Consider the following 18870-nt stretch of genomic DNA (forward strand, 5'->3'; position numbering starts at 1 on the left):
TATGTTTAGGTCACTGTGGTTTAGGCGCTTGAAAGCGGGACGAATCGCTCACTTGAATCACCTATTCACGGCTGACCTTCACGCCGTTCTGCAAGAGCGCTTCTGGCAGCCGCTATTCTGTTTGGCGCGTGCTTGTTTAGTCTGACTGGCAGATCGTCACGTGACGTGGCCGCCGAAAGTGAAAAGGTAGAGCTAGTGCCACTAAATAAGCTACGCTTATTTAGTGGCACTAAAGTCAATTAGTGCCACTTTAGTGTCACTTTAGTGGCACTAAAGAGTCACTAAATGAGCGCAGCTCATTTAGTGACTCTAGGTAGAGCAACAGGCAAGAGTCTAGGGTGCCTACATGTCTGTATGTCTCAGGGTGAAGACATATTGTTGCCCTGAACGTGCCAGCGCGTGACGCTCTCGCGCTTGGTGCCTGACTTGGGCGGTAAAATGGCGCCTATACATTAGCCAAAGCTACGCGCTGGAGCTGAGTGACACCGGGTTGTGCGCACTTCAAAATACAAAAAAAAAAAAAAGAGAGAGCGAGTGGGCGGAAAATTGGCTAAGATATCACCACTCAAGCGAAAGCGCGCGTGTGTATGTAGGCACTCTACAAGAGTCCAAAGCAAGGGTCTAGAGTGCCTTCATACACACGCGCGCTTTTGCTTGAGTGGTGACATCTCAGCCATTTTTCCGCCCAATCGTTTTTTTATGCATTTTGAAGTGCGCGCAATCCGGTGTCACTCAGCTCGAGCGCGTAGCTTTGGCTAATGCATAGACGCCATTTTACCACCCAAGTCACGCACCGAGTGCGCGAGAGCGTCACGCGCTGGCACATTCAGGGCAACAATGGATGTCTTCACCCTGAGACAGACAGACATCTAGGCACCCTACAAGGGTCATGTAACGGGCGCCCCACTGCGGCGAGACACCGAAACACACTTGTCTCCAGCGATGGAATGTCCCCTCGTGCTTCTCGCGCTGCTCGGGCTGCCGCTTCTTTTTTTTTGTCAGGTTTGAAAACCATGTTTCGGGTTCTCGCCGCTGCAAAAGCTGTGCGCTGAATACCAGACTCCCCGAGAAATGCTCTGTGCTACCAAATCCTCGCGCTCCAAACTGTGACCCAAAACTCTACGGCTCCGTCATCGAACTGCCAAGCTTTGCGTGTATAGAGGAGGCTATGGTCTGACAAAGTAGCAGACGTGCGAATGCAATTGCCTGTTAGTGCCTGCCTATCGTTCTGGCCGCTGCCTCCCCTCTACCTCGTTGCCATACTTAAGCTCGTGAATAAAGCACGTGAATTGCGGGCTTGAAAAGGTACCTTCGCCCCATGCAGGCTGCACGTTCTTGCACCTATAGGCGCTTTCAGGCAGCTGTGCATGGGCGCCGCCATAACCAACCTTCAGTTTTTGTTTCCTCTTATTCCGTTCGCTTTAATAATAATTGGGGTTGTGTGGATATTTATACAGCGTGTAGTTGGTCAGCCATTCCAAAGTTGCGACGAGTCACTCGGTGTAGATGAGCAATTTAGCCAGTGCACTTTAACTTCTGGGGTCTCGTGCACCACGCAGTAGTGGTACACGACCGTCCGCCGGTACGATGCTCATCCAGATCGAAACGGCCAGGGGTGGGGATTGAACCCAGGGGTGCTATGTTACGCTTTTTGGACTCCCAGGAGACTAGGGAGAGGGAAGTGACGTCAACGACACAGCAAACGCAGATTGGGTGTTGATTTCGTTTTCTTCTGTCAACACCCAATCTGCGTTTGCTGTGGCGTTGACGTCACTTCCCTCTTCCTAGTCTCCTGGGAGTCCAAAAAGCGCACTGCAGCATAGCACCCCAGGATCCCTGGGTTCTGCAGCGGGAGTTTTCGCTCCACGTGCTCCGAGTTGGTGTGCGATAGCCCACTCGGCCACCGATCCTCCTCCCGCTCGCTTCACTTCATCATCGCCACACCATGACAGGTTATTGCTACTTAAAGGGATACGGAATCGAAACTTGAAATATAGAGAAAACATCAAGAAATGAGTTCAATATGATCAGCTAAGCCTGCAATGAATAATCGCACGGTCGTATTTTGAGCAGATGGCTATATTTTATGCTCTAAATGCCGCGATTTTGGCGAGCGCTTCAAAATCAGCCATGGAGGAGCGCGATGCATCTCGGGAGATCCGGCAGACGTCTTGACGTCATCATGCCTCGGACGACCAAGCGTACCGTAGTGACGAGTTTTGCCACTTGGAGGCGTCAACGCGTTACAATCTCGCTTTGTCGAAGTACCCAAGGGCTGTAGAGATCGCGGGGCCAGCACGCGCACCAAACCTGAGAACAACCGAAGCACGCGTTTGCACGTCGCGCGAGAGCTGAAACCAAGGTGGCTCACTTCGTTTTGGCTCTTTCCACCAAGACGCCTCGGTATTGCGTTCAGGCCTAGGCAATCTATACCAGTGAGCGGACATACCGCTGCGGCGCTGCTTTCAGAGGCATGTTGTCGTCACGACATTCCATTGAAGCTTCATAACCAACTACCAGGTGGTTTTTGATTATCGTTTAATTCACTTTAAAATATGTTTTCTTGCGTTTTCTAGCGCAATATTTATGTTTATGTGGTTGTGCTGCTACCTGCGTCGTGTTGAAACAAAGAAATGAGCTCCAGAATTTGGTTTCCGTACCCCTTTAAGGTGCTACTGTGTCCTCCTCAGCATAGGCCTTTGTGGACGCTCGTCAACGCCCGCTTCAGTGGCTCGGTATTTCGGTAAGTCAACAGAAGGTCAGCAATGGCGGCTCAATCTGGCGCGTATTCAAAGCGCCTTGCTTTAAACACACACAAGATTGAGCCGCAATTGCCGATCCCCCCCCCCCCCCCTTCTCCCGGCTACGTGCCTGGGTGGAAGAACGCGACTGGCGGAACGATCGACATAATCCGTACTCCAGGTGCCGAGTTGCGGGAGTCTGCCGTCCGGGCGGTGTAGCGAACCCAGGGTAGTCCTTGTTGTCGGGCTCCGCCGGAGCCAGGTGCCGATCAGGACATCAGGAAGATGGGCCTCGGAAGCCGGGTTACTTTTCGATAGCCGTTTAATTTACATTTGTACAGTTGGTTCAAGTCCAGAGAAGAGAAGGCATTTGCTTGTCAAAGTTCGCTCATTTTAAACACTTGGTTCTCCCTAGGTCCCTAGGTAGGGACCCCCACATCGGTGGAAAGTCGACCAATCACAGAAAGGGGTCCCGTTGAAACACCGCCCCACATTCCATGATTACGCACACTCAGCCGCCGTAAACACTTCACCGTCGGTCTAGACGGTGCCGAGAGTCTCACCAAAAACACCGGCTCGTTGGAATTCACGCAACTGGTCAAAACACCGTCCGGGGTCGAGACGTGACGTGCCGACTTTCGACCCTTCGTGTCTACGCGTTGAATGAATGCGTCTGGATGATCTCATCGCCCCGGATCGTGCCCTGGTGTTTCGGTCGTGAAACCTGAGACGTTGTTTTCCCTCTTCGGAGGCTGTATCCAGACTTGTACACGTTAAAATCTGGCCGGCGCCCGTCTCGTGCGTTCGCTGGGCAGGCGTGCCTCCGAAGCGATGATGGTCAGGCTCGCTGAGTCAGATGACCTTGAACCCGCGGGAGGCGTTCGGCGAAAACAAACGGCCCGATGCAGACATTAGGAAATGGTCCGGGGCCCATTCATAACACCGTTCATTACAGCGGTCACACTCTATAAAAGACAGAGTTCGAGCGGCACATTCGTTTCTTACACCTTTCTCCATGATCCTATATAATCAATACATCACGTGCGCCCCATTTTCAACCATGAAGGGTTACTACATTTAACTCTTGCGCGCTTATTAAACCCATATACGTATGATTAAAACTGTCTCTCGCTACCACCGCTAGGGGATTCTTTTCGGCTTCTGGGTGGTCAAGAGAGCATGTCAAGCACTCTTTCTGAGTCTGGTGCACGCCCTGGCTCTCCCTGCGAGTACCATTGACCAAACTCTCCATGTATGTAAATAGGTATTCACACGGGGGAGAAATCTCTCCCTTTTCCCCCCGGTATGCGCATCACGTGGTAACAAGTTCGTCACGCTTTTGCGCAGAGCCACGTTGACGTAGGCATCCCAGGGGGATGGGAAAGCTTTTGCTCGGCCTGCACTCAAGCCTGCACAAACGCTCCCCGACTTGACGTGGGACCTCTTTACAATTGGTGGTATTTTGTTCGCGTGTCTGGCAACAACAAAGGTTGCTCAGCGAGATGCCGGTGGTAACATCGGTATCGCCTAACTTGTTGCGGCTCGCGCTGTTGCGCATGTCGTCCGAGACACCCAGGCCAACGTTGACCCTGACGCACCCGGAGGGTGGCATGACGTCATGAGGCCTCCGAAAGGCAACCTTTCTCCGGACTACCTCCTCCAAATTTCTCGTGCACCGCTATGATTCTTTGGATTTGTCGGAGTGACGTCACGACCGACACGTGGCCTTCTGGTGGTTTCATTCTGGGGGTTTTACGTATACAAATAAAACAGCTGACAGCCAAGGATTCCAATTAAAAATTTCTGGGCCTCAAATGTAATGGATTACCGTTACAAATTACTTTTGCTGAAAACTAACGGATTACTTTACTCGTTAGGCTACAAATTAATATCATATTACTTTTCCCGTGCAGTTATCATAAAAACAGTTGAAATAATTTTGCGTTTTCAAAGATGTTCTGCAACACTACTTTCCCATTTTCATACCCTCGCATTCTAGTAATCCTCGTAAAAATACAATATTGTATTTAAGACCGAGTGTAGGTGGACTCCGTTCCCCTGTAAGCTGACAAGGCACCGGAAGCTCCAACCGCACCCCCCTTCCCGCTAGCTTACGGTGACCGGAAATGATCCCTGGAATTCTGCAGATGAAGCTGGCGTGGCCGGAGGGTAGAAAGGGAGGGGAGCGTGAAATTCCCTCTCCTTCTCCCCGTGCACTGCTGTATCACGTGTTTTACGCTCTGCCTTCAGCCATGTCGCGCCGCCCGGCCGGCCTTTGCGGAGGACAACAGGGAGCGTTGCTTGTAAGAATACACTGCGCGTAGGAATGCTTTTCGCATTCCTACAAGTAAGCAGTCTTAAGTATCCTCCGGTAATTTTTTTGTTGTTGCTTTGTTTGAGATAGTGCCGGAAGAACACACGATGCCAGACCTCCCCAGAAAGCAAAATTTCATTATTTTACTTATACGTAACTAGGGCGCAAGAAGTTCAACGGCCGTCATTTTCACTTCTCGAACAAGCTGTCTATACCGACAACAATTATGTGATCGTGTACATAAAATAAAATACGGCGCGCCCGCCTTTTGTGGGCGTTTTTACGAGCTGCCGCGGCGAGGCCGACGCGCGCACGACGGAACGTCAAATGACGGAGGTGTCCGGGCTCTCGGGCCTCCACTCGAGCGGCTGACGGACGCAGCCCGTGAGCAAGATGGCGCCCGTGGCGGTACTGCGCACGAAGAAGAGGAAGGGCCGGTCCACCAGGAAGACGGTAGCCGAGGCCACCTTGGCCACCACCTCGCTCACCAGGGCCACCGTGCGAGGCGTCTCGTTCCCGTCCTCGGACACCTGCACCCCGGAACACAGCGCCTAGAGCCCACCTAGAGGACGAAGCATGCTCCCTTCAACCTCAAACACTAATGGAGCCACGCAGCCACGCAGCGTCAGCATCACTGCCAGCACGTCGTTCAGCGTCTCGCAACGAGACTGATACAACAGGCTGTCTCAAATAGCGGCCATGCTCTTTAAATCGACCGCAAAAATTGGTTTATTAACCTATCGTGCTACAATTTCGTGCAGCGTTGCCCACAGGTGGTGAAATTTTTTCTATAAAATTTGCAAAGAGCGAACATACCTGAGAAACAAGTAAAAAAGAAAAAGGTTTGCCTCCCATGGCGAAGCCACCGGTCTTCAAACAATAGGGCATAGGCGGGGCGAGGGGGTTCCCTCTTGTGGGAACTCCCTCGCCCCGCGAAAGAGTTCCCACAAGAGACAGCACACCGGTGCGACACGTAGACATTTAATGACCGTATATCGCACTCAGTGTCCTCCGTCACAGTATATTGTATATTATCAGCGTTAGTTTTATCGTAATACTATAGTAGGTTACAAGTCAAGAAGGGAGCGGCAAATGAACCTCAAACGGAATCATAAATTCCTCCGCCACCTCGCATCCAATAGCGTCCCATCATTTCTGTGAAGTCGCGGCCAACGCGCGAGGAGTGTCTTGCCTTTCTGTACATATTTGCTTTATCTTTCGAGTTTGACTTAGTACTGTGGAAGCCACGGGAGGGAGATTAGAGTTTCCCCCTCCAATGGAAACAAATACGACTTTCGGAGATTAGGTTCCCCCTCCGATGAATACAAAGGCTGCTTTCAGGGGCTCGGTTTCCCCCTCCGATGAATACAAAGGTCGCTTTCTTAAAAAGTGGGATCGGAGACAAGTTGGCATCACTCTGTAGGCAATATCTATCCATTGAAGCGGAACAAGGAGCGTTTGCAGTGAACTTTTCTGTCGATTGCGGAGGGATTGGAAACCGGCGCATCACGCTTGTGGGAGGAGCTTCTCCTACCTTCTTGACTTGTAAGCGACTATTATCCTGCCCTGGTTGGAATATGCCGAAATTCCCATGCGCTTGTGGTTATGCTCGGTGAGTTTTGATCACAAGAGTTGCCTAATGTCATAATTATCTAAATAATAAATCTTATTTTGAAGTATTTACTCACCTTAGGTTTTTATTACTTACTCTAACATTAATTTATGGTTTAATATTTTATCTAGTTTTATTTACTTGGTTTTTCTTTGTCCCCCCCCCCCCCCCCCCCCTGCCCTTCAGACTGCGACTGATTAATCCGGCCCCTTAGCCCAAGAATTTGAAGACCCCTATTTAAACCTGGAGACTGACCGAGCGGAGAGGCTTCGCGTGCCGGCAATTTCCGAGGCTCTTGCGGCACACATCTGATTGTCGAAACAGACGACAGATGGCAGCAGGTGTCCTCTTGCCGAAAGCGGACGATCTATTTTGCTCTGAAAGTGAGCGGACTTTTTCAAGGATTGTACTCAATGCATCACTTTCTTGTTCTTTTTATTAAGACGCATTGAACAAACACAAAACGAATAAAAAAAAGATGGTTTGTGGGGTTATTTTTACTTGTTTCTGGCTACATAGTAAGCGCCATGAAGACGCTCTATCTAAACCACCGCCACCATCTGTCGGCTGCACGAATGAAATGTGCGCCATTTGCAAACAGGCGCCGTACCCTTTACGCGCAAAAAAAAAAAAAAAAAAAAAACGTGATTGTTTTTTTACGAAAAGATTATCTTTTTAAAGATTGATCGCAATGTTGAATCCTGGCGTCGGCAGGACGAAAAAAAAAAAAAACACCTTGTGGTTTTTTTTTTTTTTGCTGAATGAAAGATCCAGTTTGCTTAATCGTAAATGAGAACGCACTCGCCCAATGTCGGCACCCTGATCTTGCGCCTGTAGCCTAAGGGCCCGTGTTCGGGTGTTTTCTAACCTTCGACTGCTATCTGATTTAGAGGCCTGCGAGCATCCGGAAAAGGAAGAAAAAAAAAATAACTCCCTCGATCCCTTCTTTCCGTTCGAGAAAGAGGTAGACCAGGTGTTGCCAGGTAGACCGTCTTCTTTCTGCTGGAAGTAACTCAGAGACCCGCTCCTGTGGGGCGAGGAGGAGACATGAGTGCAAGAGGAAATGGAAAGAAGGGAACTGGGAACCGGTTTTCTGCCCACTAGAAGACGGTTCTGTAGCTCTGCCTTTGCGATGAAACGAACTATGGACTGTTCTTATCATTGCATTCTTCGCGCTGCCATCTTTGTCTACTGGGCTGTTCAACGCATTCTCAGCATAGTTCTCTTCAGCGGAGTATTAGACGCCAGGCACGCGTCCACAGCCTAGGCCCTTTTTGCCAGAGTGACAAGCGCTGGAGAACATTATAGGAGGCGTTACTCTCGGCCAGTATTGTACACATGACTCAACAAAGTGATTGACTACAATTACTATTACTCTTAGTGAAAAAGTACTCAATTAGATTATTCGATTACTTCAGAAGAAAAGTAATTGCCCGTTACTTGGAAAAGTAACCCTTCTTTTTACAATTACTTCTGATTTTGAAGGCGGCTTAGCTTTCTGTTGATTCGAAAACGGGCCTTTCGAACTGCCCCTTATTGAATTAGAATCACTAGATTACAAATTACTCATCTTCTCAAAGCATCACTTTTGGTTGACCATTCCCCGAAGGAAACTTGGTTCGAGGATTCCTTGGAAAGAAGGTTGTGAAACTGAAGTGAACCATTAGGAAGGAGCAGGGAAAATCAGTAACCGGTACGAGTAATTTTATTATTATCAGGGTAATAAGTATACTCTCATTATTAATACCTAAAAATAATCATTTACTTTTTGAAAAAAAAATACTACAAAAAGTAGTCCATACCAAGTAATTTGAATATTTGTAACAGGTACCATACAAGTCTGGTCCTACGCGGAGAGCTCCTGAAGATGCCATGAGGGTGCGCCACCCACCTCGAGCACGGCGACGTGGAGGAGGTCGGTGGCCTTGAGCCCCTGGTAGCCCGAGATGGCCGTGAAGCGGGCGCTCTCTTGGCCGAAGGTGGACCTGACGCCAAGCTTTTCCAGCAGGCTGCGCAGCTTGCTGCGCACAGTCACCACGAACTTGGGCAGGCCGAGGCGCACGTTGCTCCGGGGCCGAAGCTGCCGCGTAACGTTGTGCAGGAGGTCGCCCTGGAGCAGGGTATGCTGGTTCATCCGAAGGCCGTCTAAGTCTGTCGGCAGAACCTGCAAGTGTCAAGGGCCGGCCCTAGATGAAAGGCACATTTTGTAATTCTCACGGCTCACACGTTTGCTTTTTAGCCTGACCGACTGCGTTTCACCACTTGTGGCTACTTACAACGAGAAATGGTCACCGCTTGTGGCTACCTAAAATGGAGTGCCTTCATACACTCGCGCGCTTTTGCTTGAGTGGTGACATCTCAGCCTTTTTCCGCCCAATCGTTTTTTTAATGCATTTTGAGGTGAGCGCAATCCGCTGTTACTCAGCTCGACTGTGTAGCTTTGGCTAATGCACAGACGCCATTTTACAGCCCAAGACAAGCATCGAGTGCGCCAGAGCGTCACGCGCTGGCACATTCAGGGCAACAATGGATGTCTTCACCCTGAGACAGACAGACATGTAGGCACCCAGACACGTAGGCACCCTAACTTAAAACGAGAAATGGCGCCATCTATCGAGTAGCTCTGGAGATTGCTAACAAAGTCGCCAGTACGTATAGTCTTTTGGCCCTACCAAAGCGTAACCGTCAGAGAATTTCAATAAACGTTCGTTGCACCGTCGAATCCTCCTCTCCAATACCGCTGGTCAATCTCTGCTGGACCATAATTACTCCGTCGTATCCAACCATTGGAATGACCCAACCGCCGTCATGGCCAAGGATAAGAGACGCCTCAAGATAGAGATGCGAAGCAGGCTCCCCGAAGAACCCAACTTTGCTCCTACCGAACTCAGAACACGCACAATGGAGCTCCTGAGGAGGGTAAGAACGAGCAGTGCACTAACCCCGCATATTCAAAAATAAAAAAAAGTTAAATCAGGAGGAGCCCAACCTCGTCCCCAACCCACCAGAACTTTCCCAGTCCAAGGGAAAAAAGCCACCCAACAAAAGCACCTCCCTTGGGACTGTGCCCACTTTAGAGAAGAAATAAAGCGACTGAAAAAATAACCCCAAAAACTGAAGACTGTATTAAGCCGAAGTGGGATCTATTTAACATCCGTATATGTGACCCACCAGCATTTATGAAATGTTTTGGCGTACACATAAAAAAATGTTTGAGGGGCTTGAGATGTCCGTCAAAGTTTTCTACTGGGCCTTATGTACCCTTTATGAATTTCTAAAGGGTTCACAAAACTACGACCCGTCATAGTTTTGTTAGCGGCCTGTGTGGTCTGTCCCAATTCTTTCCGTGAAACCACAGCACCCATCAAAATTGTTTTAAGGGGTCTGTGGGAGAGGTCAACTAACCCTTCAGGCTATATGCGTCGGGGAAGCCGCACTGCCATTTGTATCGGGTGGCCGCGAGGAGTTCTGGAAATTGAGGAGACGTTCCTACGCTCTTTCCCGTCGTCTCCCTGGTTTGATGCGGCCCCAGCGAAGGGGGAAAAGGCCCGCTAGAGAAAAGCCATTGTGAAAAGGAGGTCGCTCCTCTGCATTTAAGCTTTACTGGTTTCTGCCCTTTTCCCCTTGCGCTGTTTTTTTTTTTTTTTTTTTTTCTCGCCAAGTCTTTACTTACGAGGAACAGAGGGTGCATGGGGAAAATGAGAAAGGGAGGTTTTGCTGTTTCTTTGTAGGTAACCTGTTTTTAGTTAGTCGAAATAGAGCCTTCTGTCAGAAGCTGCAGGTCGCCGTTTTTTCTTCGCCAACAAGCGCAAACTAAGTGCACAACGAAGGAACGTACGCACGCTTATGGCGCAAATTCACTGGTGGTTGAGATACGTTTGCGAAGCGGTTGCGAATGCAATTCACGAGCGACCCCGTTCAGACACACCGAGACGCGGTTGGCGGTTTCTCGGCGATCACGCGTGATCTTTAGAGACTTTTCTCGGCGATCACGCGTGACCTTTGGAGACTTGCGTTTGGCAACCCTGTTTTATAATCCAAAATCCAGTTTAATCCACGATCCAAAGCCAACATTTAGCGGCACTAGTGGACCGTGGTGAGGGGAATTGTTCAGTGCTAGACGGTCGTGGCTTCGTTGGTGGCGGACCCTCCTCGGCGTCACTCGCACGTCGCTCAAGCCTACTGTTTGTTCGATATTAAGATCAAATAAACTCGGTATGGCTTACCTCCGCATTGTGTTGTACGTTAAATTTTATTTCTTGAGTAGGTTTCCTCTATTCCTTTTGGTAGTAGTAAACGTTACAAGTCAAGCTAGCGTAGGTATTCAATCAGGCTCACGACGTCTCTATCGGCCTTCGTGGTGGTCAGGCACGTTGCCAAAAGCTTTCAGTAGTTCAAGCGACTGTTTTAGTGAGTACAAACACCGTCATTTCGGGCGATCAAGGGCGGGTTCCGACGTTCTATGGGCAAAGACTAACAAAGCATCGAGCGATGTGATTTTTGGCAAGCCGAATAATGAGCAAACGCTTACGCGAACCAAATCACCGGAGCGAAGCCCCCTTAAAATTACGATTCAACTTTTTTCGCGGCGGATCCAAGTGACGGACGAGGACATCGCATTTCCTCGTTGATTTGTCTGCTGCAATGCTAGGACTACAGCGCCTTGAACGCTTCATCAGCGACAGATCCCATCTTGTTTCGATAGCCACCGACGTCACGTCAGCGTCGCTTTCCGATTGGTTGCCCCTTCGCGGTTCGCGAAAGCAGTTAGGGCAAATCGGTCCCGAAGCGGTTAGCAAAAACGCGCTCCAACCGCTCGATCCCAGCCGCTTTGAGGTTGAGAACGCACGGATCCGCTTCGCGTTTGCGGATGCACTTCCAGTGTGAACGCGCCATTAGCGTCGGCTTCCCTTTCCATAGAGCAGCTGGGTGTGCGGATCAAGAGGATCTCTCCGTGTCTTGCTTCTTGCGCCTCTTCGTCCGTCCGGCTTCCGAAGGATCCAGCGAGCGAAAAAGAAGCCGGAGACTATACACCGCGATTATGCCCAGTATCTCTCAACGGCGGCGGATGCTGGTTGCGCGTTCGTGGTTTCTGCTAAACGTACTACTGACAGTGTGTATGTCTCCCTGCGGTGTTCCTGCTAAGTTTTATTAGGTAATATACGATGGGCACCTCAGGAATTCACCGAACAGCATTGTAAGTACCTTGAAATATATTTTTTGCGACAGAGCACTCTGTTGTCCCTGTTTGCTCGAATCGCTTTCGTGTACAGCAGCTTGCACCCGGGTTTGAGCATACGTTGGAACTTATCGTTTTTTTAGTTACAACATGCATGTAAAACTCAGTGTCTCAAATAAATTTTCAATGACGTTTTAAGCTGTATTTTTGGTCTTTGGTTCACACTCACATGGGCATCTAAAGGTTTGAAGCGATGAGGGGGTCTAAAAGGCTGAAGGGTCTGACGTGCTTGAAGGGCTGAAGGGGCTTGTAGGGCTGAGGGGTTTCAAGCGCTGAGAAGGTTCCATAACACATCAAGGCGGAAGTGTTATTCTCAATAGTACATACGAAGGGGGTGGGGTGGCTAAGCCAAGTTCCTTTTAGAGCGCAGCTTTTAGGCGCCCGTTTCCGTGCTTCGCGGCGTCGCCGTCGCCGTCGGCGTAATCACGCTAAATTTAGCGCGAAAATTCAATTCTTTGCTAATTTTAACGGGGAATCGACGTCACGTGACCTTAACAGCAATTCAATTCTCTGCTAAATTTATGTGGGGAATTGAATTGCTATTGATGTCACGTGACGTCAATTTCCCCGCTATATCTAGCGGAGGACCTGAATTTGTTCATAGGTGACGTGACACGAAGTTATGTGACGTCATTTTCCCCGCTAAATATAGTAGAGAAACTGAACTGCTGTTGAGGTCATGTGGCGTCAATTTTTCAGCTAAATTTAGTGGGGAAAGTGTGGGAGAAGGGGAGGGTATAAAGGAGGAGGAAAGGAGAAGGGGAGAGGAGGCGAGGAGGAGGACGGAAGGAGGAAAATAAGAGGAGGAGAAGGGGAGGGGATGAAGTCGAGGAGAGGTAAGGAAAGTCAAAAGCCTGTCTTTTCTGTTTGTCTTCAATGACCCTCTTTCCTTATGGGAAATTAGAAACCAACACGCTGAACCATCTAAACCAAATTGAGCTTTTACACTATGTTTCAATGCTGTCTTAAAGACTTTATGAACTTGATTGTAAAACAAAATTGGTATATAAAAATCCATTAACGATTTTTATTGCTCATTACACGTATGTTTCTGAAAATAACCTGAAAAACCCGAATTTTAAAATGATTTCTTGAAAACCCCGATTTCACCGCGATTACCAGTGTGGAACAAAGTACCCAAATTCCTACCTCCCGAATTTCGAAAACAAATTTGAAAAATCCCTGAAACGAATGACCCATGCAGGCCAACACACACGGCTCTGACGCAACGTCGCTGGGGTGGCGCTGCTGTCGTCACGGCGCACGCGCAGACGCTTCACTTGATGCTAGTCTGCTTTGTGCGCAAGCGCGGTGGCCAAACCTGGTCTTGGCAAACGCTGACTTCTAGGTAATTCAATCTCCAAGTTCGATTAAGCGAGAAAATCCACGTTAATTCAGTTTCCCCGTTACATCTGGCGCCGGCGTGGAAATTGATGTCACGTGACCCATGCATTAAGTGAGTTTTCCCACTAAATCTAGCGGGGAAATTGATAAAAAATATAGGTTCTTTTTCACCGCCCCAAATCATTTGTTCAATGTCTGTCTTAACTCATTTAAACAATCTCTCCTTAAATACTACGTTTGATGCATTCTAGAAGTTTGGATATCAAGGTGCCTGTCATTTTTTTTTAATTTGATTGGCGCAGTGTACACTAGGGTCTGGCAACTCCTTGTGTCCGCTCGTACCACGACCAGGGCGACGTTCCCGGATCGGTAGGGCATCTCCAGGGCCCGGACACGCAGGCTGGGCAGCTCGGCGTACATGTACTTGCCCGTGCGCATCATCATGCGCACATTGAGCGTCTCCAGCCGATTCCTGCAGGCGGAAGAAACGGGAGCACCACCTCGTGCAATCGTGTCAAATCAAATCAAATCGAAGTTTATTTCACATCACCAAGTAAAAAGTACAAATTGATGTCTGGGGCACAGGCTAAACGCCGCAGGGGTGCGGATTGACTGGGTCTGAGCCCCTTCTACATATACATCGTCACATTACAAGGTAAAAAAAAAAAAAACAAGCAAAAAAAGGCTTAGCAACAGCACTGGTAATAATATACAATAAACAAATAACGCTACATCAGCATTACTTACTACAGCATAAACAATTATTCTACGCAAAGATATACGAGGCGAAAACTACACAAGCTTTTCATCCTCCACCGCATGGGCGCTGCCATCGACTCCCTCCCCCTCCCCCCCTTTTTTTTTTATCGAGAAAGACGCGTCAAGCATACAGTCACATTATTACATGAAAATAAAATATACAAAAAAGTTAGTTTATTTTATTTGTTCGCAGTGTGGAGTTTGCTATAATAAATTGTTTCACCAGGTTGCATGCATTTGTTTTTACTTTTTAGTGAATATTTTTGTTATGTTCAGTGTTGAGCTGCAAGGGGTCTTCTCCAAGCTGCAAGGGGCCTTCTTACTTTTCGTTCAGCGTTTCACGTTTTGTCATAATTTTTATGCGGACTTCAACTCTTACAATAAAACTTTGGTTGGGGCTGGTTGGTACATATCGATTAAAAGGTTAAAAGGCGCGAACAAAACAGGACGAAAAAAAAGACAAACGTACGACACGGACCAGCGCCAACTTCCAACTAAATTAATGAAACACGAAACATCGTCAAACTGTCAATCGTCATCGCCTAAACACATGCAATTGATAAAGGTTCCTATCGCTCATTACACCCAGCCCTCAAGAAACACCATTTCTTTCTTTAGTAGATAAAGGGATGGCATGCTTAAGCGTCTGTAAGCCGTTTTGTGTATACAAAAAGCATCGATTGATTCCCTTTCCATCTTCTCATTCCCGTTCTTGATAAACCTTGTGTGCTCTAACAAAGGTTCGCACCCATTTAATAGAAGAGTGCGGGGACACAAGCTATAGCCGTACGCAATAATTCGGGTGGGCATCCTGCGGAACACTGCAAACGATGTGGGTGCGAACCTTTGTTAGTGCACACAAGGTTTATTAAGAGAGGGAATGAGACGATGGAAAGGAAATTAATCGAAGCTTTCTGTATGCTCAAAGCGGATGACAGATGCGTAAGAAGGCCATCTCTTTATCTACTAAACAAAGAAATTGTGTTTCTTGAGGGCTGGGTGTAATGAGCGATAGGAACCTTTATCAGTTGCATATGTTTAGGCGATGGCGATCCACAGTTTGACGATGTTTCGTGTTTCATTAAATCAGTTGGAAGTTGGCGCCTGTCCGTGTCGTAATGTGTCGTTTTTCGTCCTGTTTTGTTCGCGGCTTTTAACCTTTTATTTCAATTCTTATCTTTCGTACCTTTTATACATGTATGTTCCGTACTGAATCAATTGGTGAAAATATTTTATATACCGCGGGTTCTTCATAGACACAAAAGTTAAAAACGTGGCAATGATGACGTTTCAACTTTCTGTTTAGCAAAATCGTTACAAGCTCGGAGCTGCTGAGTTTTCCCAGACGACAATGACCCACGTTATGTTCCCCGACGGATGATTGCTGGTCCGAGTTGCAGCCAACCTTTTGTTGATAATTCGCTTTTTGAAGGTCCTGAAGAATCAACGTGTACGTCTTAGCGAAATTCGGTTGTCACTCCTCCAGGAGGCCACTTTATAAACCCAAAATAATAAAACAAAATTTCAAATAAATTACACATTTTTGAACGCTTATTCTCCGCTTAAATGTAGCGTTAGCCTTTATGCCAAAGTCTAAGAACTAGCCGTTATCTTATTAACAAGTTGTAAGTAATTTTCTAATTAGAAAATTGTGGCCGACGGTGCTCTCGACCACATGGAGCTGAATGACGTCAGTTACCGAGAATAGATCTTATGTTTTAATTGAAGTTTCAGAAAATCACTCTTAGCGCTATACATTAGGGGGAGAAAAAGCGTTTGGCTAACCGTAGTTTATTTTTGTATTAAGCAAAAAAAAAGTATTTTAGGCACAATCATTGCAAATTGTACTTTCTTAGGGTATACTGAACCGCGATGATGCACTTAAGCACGATTCGGTAGACTTCTTTTCGTTTAAACAAATAACAAATCCGATCAGTATCTTGCTCCACCGGCGTTGCAGTCTTGTTGACAAAAGGGGTGAACGCCTCTCGCCACAAGGGTGCTTTGCGCAATGGTACACGTTAAAACTCTCCTTTGTAATTGACTAAATTAATGAAAAGAAGGGAAACTGGCGTTCCCAGTGCCTCGGCGGTTATTATACATAATAGAAGCAAGAGTGTGGGCCGCGAAAGACCATTGGGTGATGGCGGACACGCACACGTGGAACTGCATCTGCTGGGTGCTGTTGGAGGAGAACCTGTCCCTCCAGAGGCCCTTGAAGAAGATGGCGCTCACCAGCACCATGGAGGTGTCGGGCGGTAAGGTGGTGGGCGACACCACCGCGGACACCTTGCCGTTGGTGGCGATGCCGCACCACTCGTTGATCACCCGCACGAACTCGTTGTGCGGACTCTGTGCACGGGAACCACCGCTCCTCGTGAATCACTTGGCGATGATTCATGTTTCACAAAATATACCATAGTACCCCGTACTTACGCCACCGATGATTCACTCCGACATATTATGTTTCACCACGCATTGACCAGCAGTTTAAAGTAGACGCCCCATTGTAAAAGCATGGCCTCCGAGATCCCGAAGCACTGTCTTCGGGATCTTGGAAGTCATGGTAAAAATAACCCAGTTTATCCTTCATTCGTCCCTAAAACCTCTTTAGAATGGAACCACCTTCAGGGTTCGATTGTGTTCCTTGTTAATGATCGATTGTTAAAATAATTATTAACACCCTTCACTGTTTGAGCCTCCATGAAATAACTGTGGAATTACAGTATTTTGATTATTGTTTTTTCTTGTTGTTTCCCACCCTCTTCTATAATGCCGATGGCCCTAAGGGTTTGTAAATAAATAACTAGGCAACGCATGAGATGAACAGCATATATAAGATGTATACTGTTCTAGGAAATCACGAAGGAAGTTCAATTCAAAAGAAAAGTCTTGAACAGGAACCTCTTGGAAGGGTTATAGCCAATCGTTTCGCTAAGAGATCTTTGAAGAAGCAAAAGGGAGTTTTCGTAGACCGTTTTCACACCTCCGCTACGCTCTCCGGAAAGAAGACGCCACTACCTAGTGCACATGCTCGGGGTTAGTCTTGCCTGCAGAGTCCCGGATCTCGAAGCAGGTTGCGGAGGACGCTGCGGGACAGGGAAACGATCTACGAAAACTCCGTAAAGATGCCTAGTGGTTTCTTCTCAAGGTGTGTCGCAAGCGCAAAGTTCATTCCTTCACTTTCACGTAATATTGTCCCAGGTACCCTGCCTTAAACCTTTTTTGCAGTACTCTTTCCGCATATTAATTTGTATTGATGAAGTGAATGATCGAAGCCCAATGAACCTTCAGACCACGTATTGAGGAAACATGCTGGCTGTTGGTATCTTGTCCCTTTAATTGTATAAATTCTAATAATGCTTACAAGCAGAGTGAAAAAATGTGTCAAGTGACAATGGGTTATGACGACAAGTGATTCGTTTTATATTTCGCAAAAGGTAATAACTATTTTGGGTTAAGAAGGAAGTTTGTGGGACTTGGTGATTTATGTAGCAGCCACAGCGCAGAAACACATTAACAGTTATTGCGCACGCTCGAAAGTTTATCCAGAGCCATAATCATAGCAACAGGCACACGGCTAGATGTTGTTAGAATAATCAATTTGCGACTCTGTGTTCAACGTGAAGTGTGGACGCCTTCAACGTGGTGGCAGACCCGGGCGCCTGCAGGTTACCTTAAAGTCCACGTTCTGCGCGGTGGTCATGTACTTGGCCTCGATCTGGTGGCGAAAGGTCTCGAGGAGCGGGCAGTCTGCCTCCAGAAACAGCTTGTGCGCCACGTAGAACAGGTGCTCCGTCGTCTCGGCCTGTGACGGCGAGGCACAGCAAGCGCTGCAGCGGACGACGTTTACGCAGTGTGCAAGGGACACAAATCGTGGCCTTCCCTTAATTCGACTGGTCAATAAGGACGATATGTTTCATGCTTCAATGGCCACGCGGTCTGAATCGCACTGTGACTGCATGGCCCTTGGGATGCGACACCCCTCACCTCTTCTCATTGGCTGAAGCAAATGGTTGTTTCGAATGCTTCGCTGTGGACCACTCATTCTCGGCCCAAATGTAGCGTTAGTGGACTCCAAACCAGACACCAAAGTTTCAAAACTAGCCGTTGATTTATTCAAAAGCTGTAATATTTTAATGGGAAAACGGAGGTCCACGCAGTCCTCGAATACATGCAGCTGAATGGCTCCAAGTACCGAGTTGCCCCATTAAAGAAATTTTCAGGAAATTCCTTGTAACTTTTCAATAAAATAACGATTATAGTTCTTAATCTTGTAGGGATTCCCTTGCTGCTACGCGTCTCGGAGAATGACAGACGCACTGGTTCAAGAACACGTAGCCATTTATTTGACTGTTATCACCGGCGCCGCGATCTTAAGAGCCTCCGCGCATACAATGCGACGGCCTTTTATCAGAGGCGGAGCGCCGCTCGCGTGGCCAACATCCGGCGTCCCGACGTTGTATTTGTTCCCTCTTGTTTTGAATGTGTGACACGGAGCTTCTTAATACCTATGCTTCGACGGCGTTAGAATGCTTTTGCTTCTTTGCCTTTTCCTCGTCATTGCGTTCCGCACCAGAGAAGGCACGCTGTGACAGATTGAGATGCTCAAGTTCGTATACCCAAAACAACTCCTAACAAGTCCCTTTTCACAGTACCTCCTGGGCAACGCAGGAGGCCTATAAAGGCCCCGTCGCGTCCCCTTTTGCGGTGGATCTCGGGAGGCCCGCTGAGTACGGCCTCGGTCATGAGGTGCTCGGGGCGTACGCTGTTGAGGAGGACGGCGGGAAGTCCTTTGCGGCCTCAGAATCTAACGGTTATGAGAAACCTGGTGGATCCCTCGTGGTTACCTCCCGTAGGC

The sequence above is a fragment of the Ixodes scapularis genome, unplaced genomic scaffold, assembly GCF_016920785.2.
Source record: "Ixodes scapularis isolate PalLabHiFi unplaced genomic scaffold, ASM1692078v2 PGA_scaffold10__122_contigs__length_95168666, whole genome shotgun sequence".
Taxonomy (NCBI): Eukaryota; Metazoa; Arthropoda; class Arachnida; order Ixodida; family Ixodidae; genus Ixodes; species Ixodes scapularis.